Source organism: Triticum aestivum, chromosome 2A (assembly GCF_018294505.1).
Source record: "Triticum aestivum cultivar Chinese Spring chromosome 2A, IWGSC CS RefSeq v2.1, whole genome shotgun sequence".
In the NCBI taxonomy this organism is placed as follows: Eukaryota; Viridiplantae; Streptophyta; class Magnoliopsida; order Poales; family Poaceae; genus Triticum; species Triticum aestivum.
In genome coordinates, this window is record NC_057797.1 from 346,891,618 (window position 1) to 346,900,307 (window position 8,690).

An 8,690-nucleotide genomic window follows, 5' to 3' on the forward strand; every position below is an offset into this window, starting at 1 on the left:
AACCCTCATCGGGAACTGTTCATCCACAGTCAGCCAACCGGCTCGAGTCACCACGTCTTGATTCGTTCTACGTACTGCGCGCACAGTAGGATCGGTCATTGTTCATCGAGAGGCAACCCAACACTGGCTGGCCAAGTCTTGCACGGGGGCTCGATCGGCTTCAAAAAGCAGATAGATCGATCGAGTTCAGTTAGCAGCAACATCGGAGGAATCACTCGGGTTCAGTCAGCAGCGATTGAATTGCTCGGGTTATGTTAACAACCAAGGGATCGATCTCTCGGGTTCAGTAACGTAGCTAGTGCGATCACTCGGGTTCAGTTAGAGCCAACGCCTCACACACACACACACGCGTATGAGAGATAAACACGCAAACCACAGTGCATCGCTTGGCTCCGACCACCCACCATAACCGGGAACTCCTCGATATGTTCCTCGCCCTCGCTTCTACCTTGATTTTTTCCGTCATGGACAACCTAAAGAATGTCATGCATGTGCGTCACCGGCCCACCCAGGATGAAAAGCCCATTTTCTGTCAATATTTTTTTCATAGAAGTAGGAGCCCACCACATCTATGATGATACATGTTTTGTCACAATTATCGTCATAGAAGTGTCATATGCTTGACAGGAAAAAATTCGTTCGGGCCATAATGTCACGGATCTGTCTTTTTTTGTAGTGGGTGCTACATCGACGAGCGCCCATGCGCACGGGGTCTGGAGGCCGTGCGCACGAGGGTGCGCATCTCGATTACAGAAGCCTCCTGGGAGGCCCGTGGGCACAGTGTCATGGCCCGTGCGCACGGGGTCGCCTGGGACCTGCTGTCTTCATCTTCTTGGACTCCTTCTCCTTCCTCGTGGCCTTGGGGTGCTTCTCCTACTCATTTGGGGTGTCCCTTAGCTGCTTGGTGGCGTTGGTCTCCGTACCTAATGACACATGGCATGTTTTGGTGAGGTGGCATCCAAGTTCCATGTATATCCATATCGATCTCGAGTAGGAGTGAGTTCACCTTGGTTTCGATGGCGCGTTCTCGAGCTCTTGTCATAGGTCCCTGTGGTGCTTCATGTGTTAGTATAGAGTCCATGGGGATGATGGAAGGATGCTCGGCATCACACGGGAGCCACACTACAGCCTTAGTGTTTTCCCTAATTTCTTTTGGTATGTGAGGTCGATTTAATATTCACATATATGCTAAAATTTTGACAAGAACCAACACTATTTGAGACGGTCCCTCAAACTGCCAGTAGTAGCTGACCAAGTACCACAAATTATTATGCATCCGCGAGGCCATAAGCGCTCATACACTCAAATAATTATGAATTCTATTAGTTGATTCATTACCTTCTGCGTTTGCTTTATGTTTGATTGCAAAAAAGAGTTGCATCTGGTATTCTAAATCTCTCTGCAGGTTTGTACGGGTGCTACTCATATTGTGCAGCCACCTAGAATTGGGATTTTAGCCAGCAAGTTCATTTTTAATCTTTTGGATTTTTCACTTGTAAACATTTTATATTGTTTGGTAAAAGTAATACAAACTCATGGTTCTCCTGTTTGCTTTGATCTAGATTAGCTTCGTTCAATATTGAGTTGATCTTGATATTAACCTCAACAATGGTTATTCTTTTTATTAGATTATACAAAAATTTAAGCACTTGTAGCATTTGGCAAGAATACCCTTATGACTCGGCTAAGCGCGGCTCATGCAAAGACAAGATGACAAACAAATCATATCAAACCACACGCCTCACTGATCCATACACGCTGCATGCCCACGACCGATGCGGCGGCGACATTCCCGAGGATGTAGTGTGGAGGACGGCGACGCCGAGCACGTCACTAAATGGAAAGGTCCATCTCCCTGATGTCCCAATGATAAATATTGATGAACTGTCTAAAGCTTTAGATGTAAGACATGCTCTAAACTTTATTTCACGAGCACATATTCAGAAAATTAAAGTGAAATTGTCTCAGTTCCTGATGCTTGTACCTCGGCGACCAGGCAAGCACTAATAGATCCACAAAGCACAATTTTCTAGCACTAGATCGGACCACATGGTTTTCTTGTGTAGATACATACTCAGTTTGTTCTTGCTTCATATGGAATTGATGTCTGCACGTTGTTCTAAGTATATAAACTGAGTTCAGTTGGTACGCCTGAGCTGAGCTCATGTTCATGAATCATGAGTGCATTTTTTGTTTTATTGCTATCTAGGTGTTTCTTGTAGTTCTTATACTCATATGTACACAGTGAGAAATGGATGGAGTTTAGATATTGTTGTGATCCTTTGAAAAAGTGGGGTCTAAATAGATCATATAGTGAGTTTCAGAATGCATAAATTAATTTAGCGTACAATTATGCTAATCCATCGTTATGCTTTAATACAAAGTTAAGTAGCAGTGCCACTTCATTGTTAGATTATGTTGCGGCAAGGTTCATATATATGCGTTGGTTGGTCAATTGATGCGTAACAAAAGTCTTTCCTTCAGGAGTTTTTAGGTATAGAAGACTCATATTTCATCATTAATCATATAATTGTCCATACAAATGATCGACTGAACTTGGCCAACAACCCTCCCATCTAACATAGGCACAAATAGCCATCTCACGATCTACTTGGTTGCATTGTTGATGCACCACGGGTGTGCAACACTACTGGAAACGATTCATATGCTCCCTAATATTAGTGTGCACATACACATCAAACAGTCTTGATCTACAGGTCCCAACAAACTGCAACGCCTAAAAAAACAGTCGAGCAGTCGGTTTCCAAGATTAAGTGTACCGTTCATGTGGACGAGTGAGAATACAAGAAACAACCTCATCAACCTCCGCTTCCACGCTGTCGCGGCATTGTGGAGTTCAGTTCATGATTAAAAACAAATAATTTTAATGATGGGATAGGAGAAAAAAAATGATATTTTTCTATTGCAAAAGTTTGCCTATGATTATGTGATAAACCTTCCTTTGGGTTCTCAAATTTGGAAGACGTCCTTCACATGAAGAGGAACTACATGCAGTCTGACTTAGGGCTTGGACGACCTTATTTCTTTTTCATCATGTGCGTGGTCTACGCTACGAAGAACGCCCGCAACAATGACAAGGTTGAAAAGGTTCACTTGATTTATATTAATTGCATTATAATAGAACTTCTTTTCTCTCGTGCTTCTATGCCCTAGAGTTTTTAATCTTGTTTTTCATATTGTGTATTCATAACTTGAACTTAAGAATTCATAAGGATCAAGCCAACAAATAGAATTGGCATTAACTGCACTATTCCTAGAGTATTAAGAACTTGAACTTGAACATATAATTGAATTGGCAGTACTCCCGCTTGAGAAATATCTCCATAACTATTGGAGTCCATTACTTTTTTATTTTACATCTTCAACATAGAGGAAAAACTAATTGTTGATTGAATAGCAATATTGAGGGTTCCCTTGAATTTTGTGGATTAACAAATGTTGATGTTTCTTGCATTTGTAAGCACCTACATGTTGTAATGAATAGTGCATAGTTTGGAAAGGGAAAGAGAGATTGCGAGCTTGGACCGAGGAGATGCATAGGCGGAGACAATGGGTAGAAGAAAGGAACAAGAAGAGTGGTTTAATGGTAAAAAGATGTCGACAACACCATCTGATATGTATGAGAATCTTAAAGGTACGTATTAGACACAATTGATGTTGAAAGACCAAAGTATATATGCCCCGGTTGTAACGCACGGGTAATTCAATTATCGTAAGAACCGAGTAATTATTTTAGGGGACTAACCACATACCAACGGTAGCTCCAATATGCTTCCCACAGAAAATTGAACGGTTAAGGAATAAGAGTAGTGACACAAACTCAAGACTTCAATGATGTGTTTGTATTTGAATTAAGAAAGCGTAAAATAATGAGAATTGTCTTATGTCTTGATAAAAATTTAGAGAAATACAGATAAGAACGCACTGACACATGGATGGATACCATAACCCTCCTAACCATTCAACTACTAGTTGATTTTAATAATGTGTTTTTAGCTGTCAAATGTCAATTATTATTTTCTTTGATGGTATGATGTGTGTTAACTGACTCTAAAAAAAAGGTGCTAGCTGAGATGTGCATTGTTCTCGGTTATTGTAGCTCAGTGAGTAGCATAGTTTTTTAGAGTCCGTGGCAAGTGGCAATGCACAGGGTTCTACTAGTAAAAAATAAAGGACGCGTCTAGCGAGCGCCCATTGGCTCGCTAGCGCTCCCGGGCGGCCGTCAGAAAAAGGAAAGATTCGGTCCCCCCATCCCAAAAAGGAAAGCGCTCCCGTGGTAGCAACAGATGTGAGTCAACCCAACAAGCCACACACTGGACATGGTCCCCAGGCCATCACGTGCCCTTCCCTCCCTCTGAAGCACTCACGCTCCATGGCCACCAACCTTTTCCCCGCCCTTGCATGCACCCACCTTCTTCCCCATGAAACAATGGTCTCCCAAGTCTGGATCTCCATCGCCAGGGCTGCCATGGCAGATGAATCAAAATGAAATAATAGCAGATCTTGAACAATTTGCTGTGGAAAAAAGAAGAAAGTGGGAGGACATAACAGAATGTACCAGGTAGCACCAACAAGGGTGAAAAAAGTGGTGATCCTTTTCTCCTCTTATTCAGATCCTCCCTCCTTGACTTTCCCTTTTCCCCTCAGGCCCTCACCAAATTTAGCTTTGCAAAATTAGCTTCTCCATAGTTTAACAGAGCATAAACAAAGATAAAGAAAAGGGAGATCTTGTACCTGTGAAATTTTAATTGATTTTTGTGCAACTACATCATGGGACAAGCCAATATTTGCAGCAGTGTGTGAAACAAAACGTAAAAAATGTGCAAGTATATACGAGAGAGCACATAGATAGTCTTATTTCACAAACAATGCAGAAGAGCCGGTGTCCATGTGACAAAGAAGAAAAGAAAAAGTATGTTATAGGTACTATGAAAACATAACTACCATCTAGACAAGAATCTGGTTTGCATGTGTTTTTTTCCTTTGATCTTTCAACACCGTACTATATGCGACTTTGTAGCTGTGAATTATGTGTATGAATCTACAACAGCTCTTCAACCCCCACAACCTGCAAAACCTGCACATGATGCAAAAAAGAAGCCTGAGAAAAAATGAACCAACTCTGTTGTATCTGTGCAACTTATCCACTACAAGTGTGCAACTGACAACACTCCCACATCCATCTACTTGTGGGGTTTGAATTTTAGTAGTTGGCATCTTTAACTTAGTTGGCATCTTCAACTCATATAAAATTTAAAGATGCCAACTCATATAATTTCAAATTCATTTTGGTTTTATCTTAAAAAAATGTATGCAAAAATCCAGAAAAAAACTTATGTTGGCTATTGTGCAACTACATCATCCATTTTGTGCAACTGGAAGTACTCCTGCATGCAATTCATGTTGCATGTGTGTGCAACTATGTAATAAATTTTGAACTGATGAACATGATGAATTTAGCATGTTTGAACACAAGAAATGAAACAATAGTAAATTTTAAAAGATTATAATCTTCCAAATAAGTAGTGCAACTACATTCAAGTGAAAATCAGATGCATGTGAACACATGAGGATGCCAACTATTGAATGGTTCTTGTGCAACTAAAGGAGTTGAAGATGCCAACTCATGTGACATTGTTGTCCAACTATTAAAAAAGGCCGGGATGCCAACTCTTGATTGGTTCTTGTGCAACTAAAATAGTTGAGGGTGCCAACTCATATGATGTTGTTGTGGGACTATTTAAAAAGTTGAGACTGCCAACTCCCAAATGGTTCTGGTGCAACTATGAAAGTTGAGGATGCCAACTCGTATGATACTGTTGTGCAACTATTTGAAAAGTTGAGGATACCAACTCCTAATTGATTGTTGTGCAACTAAAAAAAGTTCAGGATGCATCTATAAAAATTGAGGATACCTCTCCCTCAGGGCCGGGCCGGCAAAATCAGAGGCCCTATGACAAACTCTAAATGGGGCCCATCTTTTAAAAAAAATTGTCACTTAACAAATATAATCTGTAAATAAGACACCATTGAACAAATACAGTCTTTTCTTTGTCCGAACTAATTGAACTCAGTTTGATTTTATAAAATAGGTTGCTACAGATGCTAGCCTGCTACAAACTCACCTATATGCAGTAGTCTTTCACTCAGTGATACTTGGAACTACTGTACTACTGTGTGCATACCACTCTCCTTCCAATTGTGTGGAATAAAATCAAATAGTGATACGGGCAGACTAGTTTAGGGAAAAATCAACTAGTACATTCAACAACAATCAAATCAGATGGGCGCAATGTGCAAAAGAAAATGATGGAGTGTAGTTTCTATGGAGAATACAGAGACCCATAATTGACAGACTTTGTGACAAATTGATCCAGCAATGTACTGCAGTTTTTACCAAATTTGATGGGCAGGATGTGCAAAAGAAATTGATATACTTGTAAAAATTCCGATACAGAATTTATAATGTGAGATTGAGATTACCATTGAGCAGGAGGTGACATGCCGGATGAGCTACCGGCAGCAGCGAAGGTGGTGCTAGTAGCGCCGGCGATGGCCATGTGACCTTCTCTCGGCCTGGCTATGTCCATGCTGGCTACAAAGTTGGCTGGAACCGGCTTTCAATGAACTGATTGAATGGATCGATTGGCGAACAGTGATGAGGCGCTGCGGCGCTGGATCAAGTTGCCGTCGGCCGCACAGGATATAGGGTACATGTAGGGCATAGATCTAACAGCCGCACGGCTTGATGCAGCCGCTCAAGGCCACTTCCAGCAGTAATGCGTGCAAGAATAGGCCTGCACCCTGTGAATTTGGGGGCCCTCCGAACTGGAGGCCCTGTGCGGCCGCACGGGCTGCACACCCCTAGGCCCGGGTCTGCTCTCCCTCACTAGGAGCCGCATCTCCTACAACCATTTTTGGTTTATGAAAAAAGCAAACGAACAAATTAATCAAAGCAACCAAATGTATAAAAGAAAAAAAATGAGAAAAACAAATAATATAGAAAATGCCATGGTGTTAGCAACTCATGATGATTTTCCAAAGCACACCTACAAAACAAAACAAAAAGCGTGCAACTTGATGCATTATATGTCCAACTGGGCACACATGAGCGTGCAACCAAAAAAATTAGCATACACACCGTCTCAACATGATTTAGGCACCGGAGCCAAAACTAAATTAGCCATCAACCGTGCACCTAGAAAGCCCTTCCTCGTGCAACTGTATAAGTGTGGCTAAGCCAACTAGGATATGTACTCCTATACGAACGTATACCCTTGACAACGGGACACATATAAGTGTGCAACCAAAAAATATACATACCGCTTGGACATAGTTTACACAGTGCATCCATCTAAATACTATCGATTGTGCAACTGGTTAGCCCTCACTGTACAACTTCATAAGTTGGCTAGCCAACTGAGATATGTATATGCGTCATCCAACTATGTTTGCGATCACATGCAACTATTACAACTAACTAGCCAACTGGTTACTTATATGCATGCAACTTACGAGAAAACAGAGAAACCGCACAGATGTATTTATGAAGAAAAAATGTACATAATGTAATGAAGCTCTACAGCGAGTATCATGTTTAACGAGACAATTGCAGTGTAGGCAAGAATAGATGGATCAAAATAGGATCCTAAACCATACCAATAGTGACAAAATTAGAACAGCTCGCCGTGAAAATCCAATTCAAACCCACAACTAAAGTCCCAATCGCCGTACAAACCGACCACTAATCCTAATCGCCGTAGCTCCTTGAGCAAGAAGCCGAAACTCCTGTACATATCAACACTCCAATCATCAAAATTCCAAGCATCATACCAGAGGTTGACTAGCAGGATCACAAACATGATGCATCTGTACAATGAATTTGACTGTTTTTTCCTGGAAAAATACCTAGAAGGGGTTGAGTTAACAATCTTTGAGAATGAAAATGTTGTTAATATTTTAGTACTAGTACTATTTGGGTAAGGTAGCAGACTATACATGCATAAGTGAAGGTGGATTAGATGACTGAATGAAAAATTGTCGATAACATAGATAAACTGCATAGACATCAAAAGTCTGATTGCTCCCATCAATATCTGGTAAGATCAGATTACAACTGTTAAGCTACAAAATTTGCATTTTATACTTCAGCTTGCATAGAAACCCATGTTGAATCAACATTGCAAGTAAAATTCCCAAGTACAGGCTACTAAATACATGAACTTTCCAGAGTAAATTTATGAAGTAGGAAAATGACAGCAAAGGCAGATTACTAGTACCAACCAGATTTAGATCCAATAACTTTCATTCTTGTAAACCCAAACAAGTTCACGGCTGAATCCTCTCGAGGCGACCAATGAAGAGAGAGAGAGGAGGGGGAGAGATCAGGGAGGGTGTTTGGGGGGAGAGATAGATCAGTGGAGAAAAGGAAGGGGAATATTACCTGCATGTGAGGATTCACAGCCGTGCGGAGCTGCCATGAGCTCGTCCAAGCCCCACTGGGAGTCTTGTGCAGCGGGGGCAAGGCACCTGGCCGCGTTGCCGAATCGGCGGGGGAGGCAGTAGTCGAGGGGAGCGGCGCTAAACGGCGGAAAGGCGTGTGCCCGTGGCAGAAGATGAGTCGCAGCGCCGCCGGAGGTCGGGGACTGCTTCCCGTGGTGACTCATGGT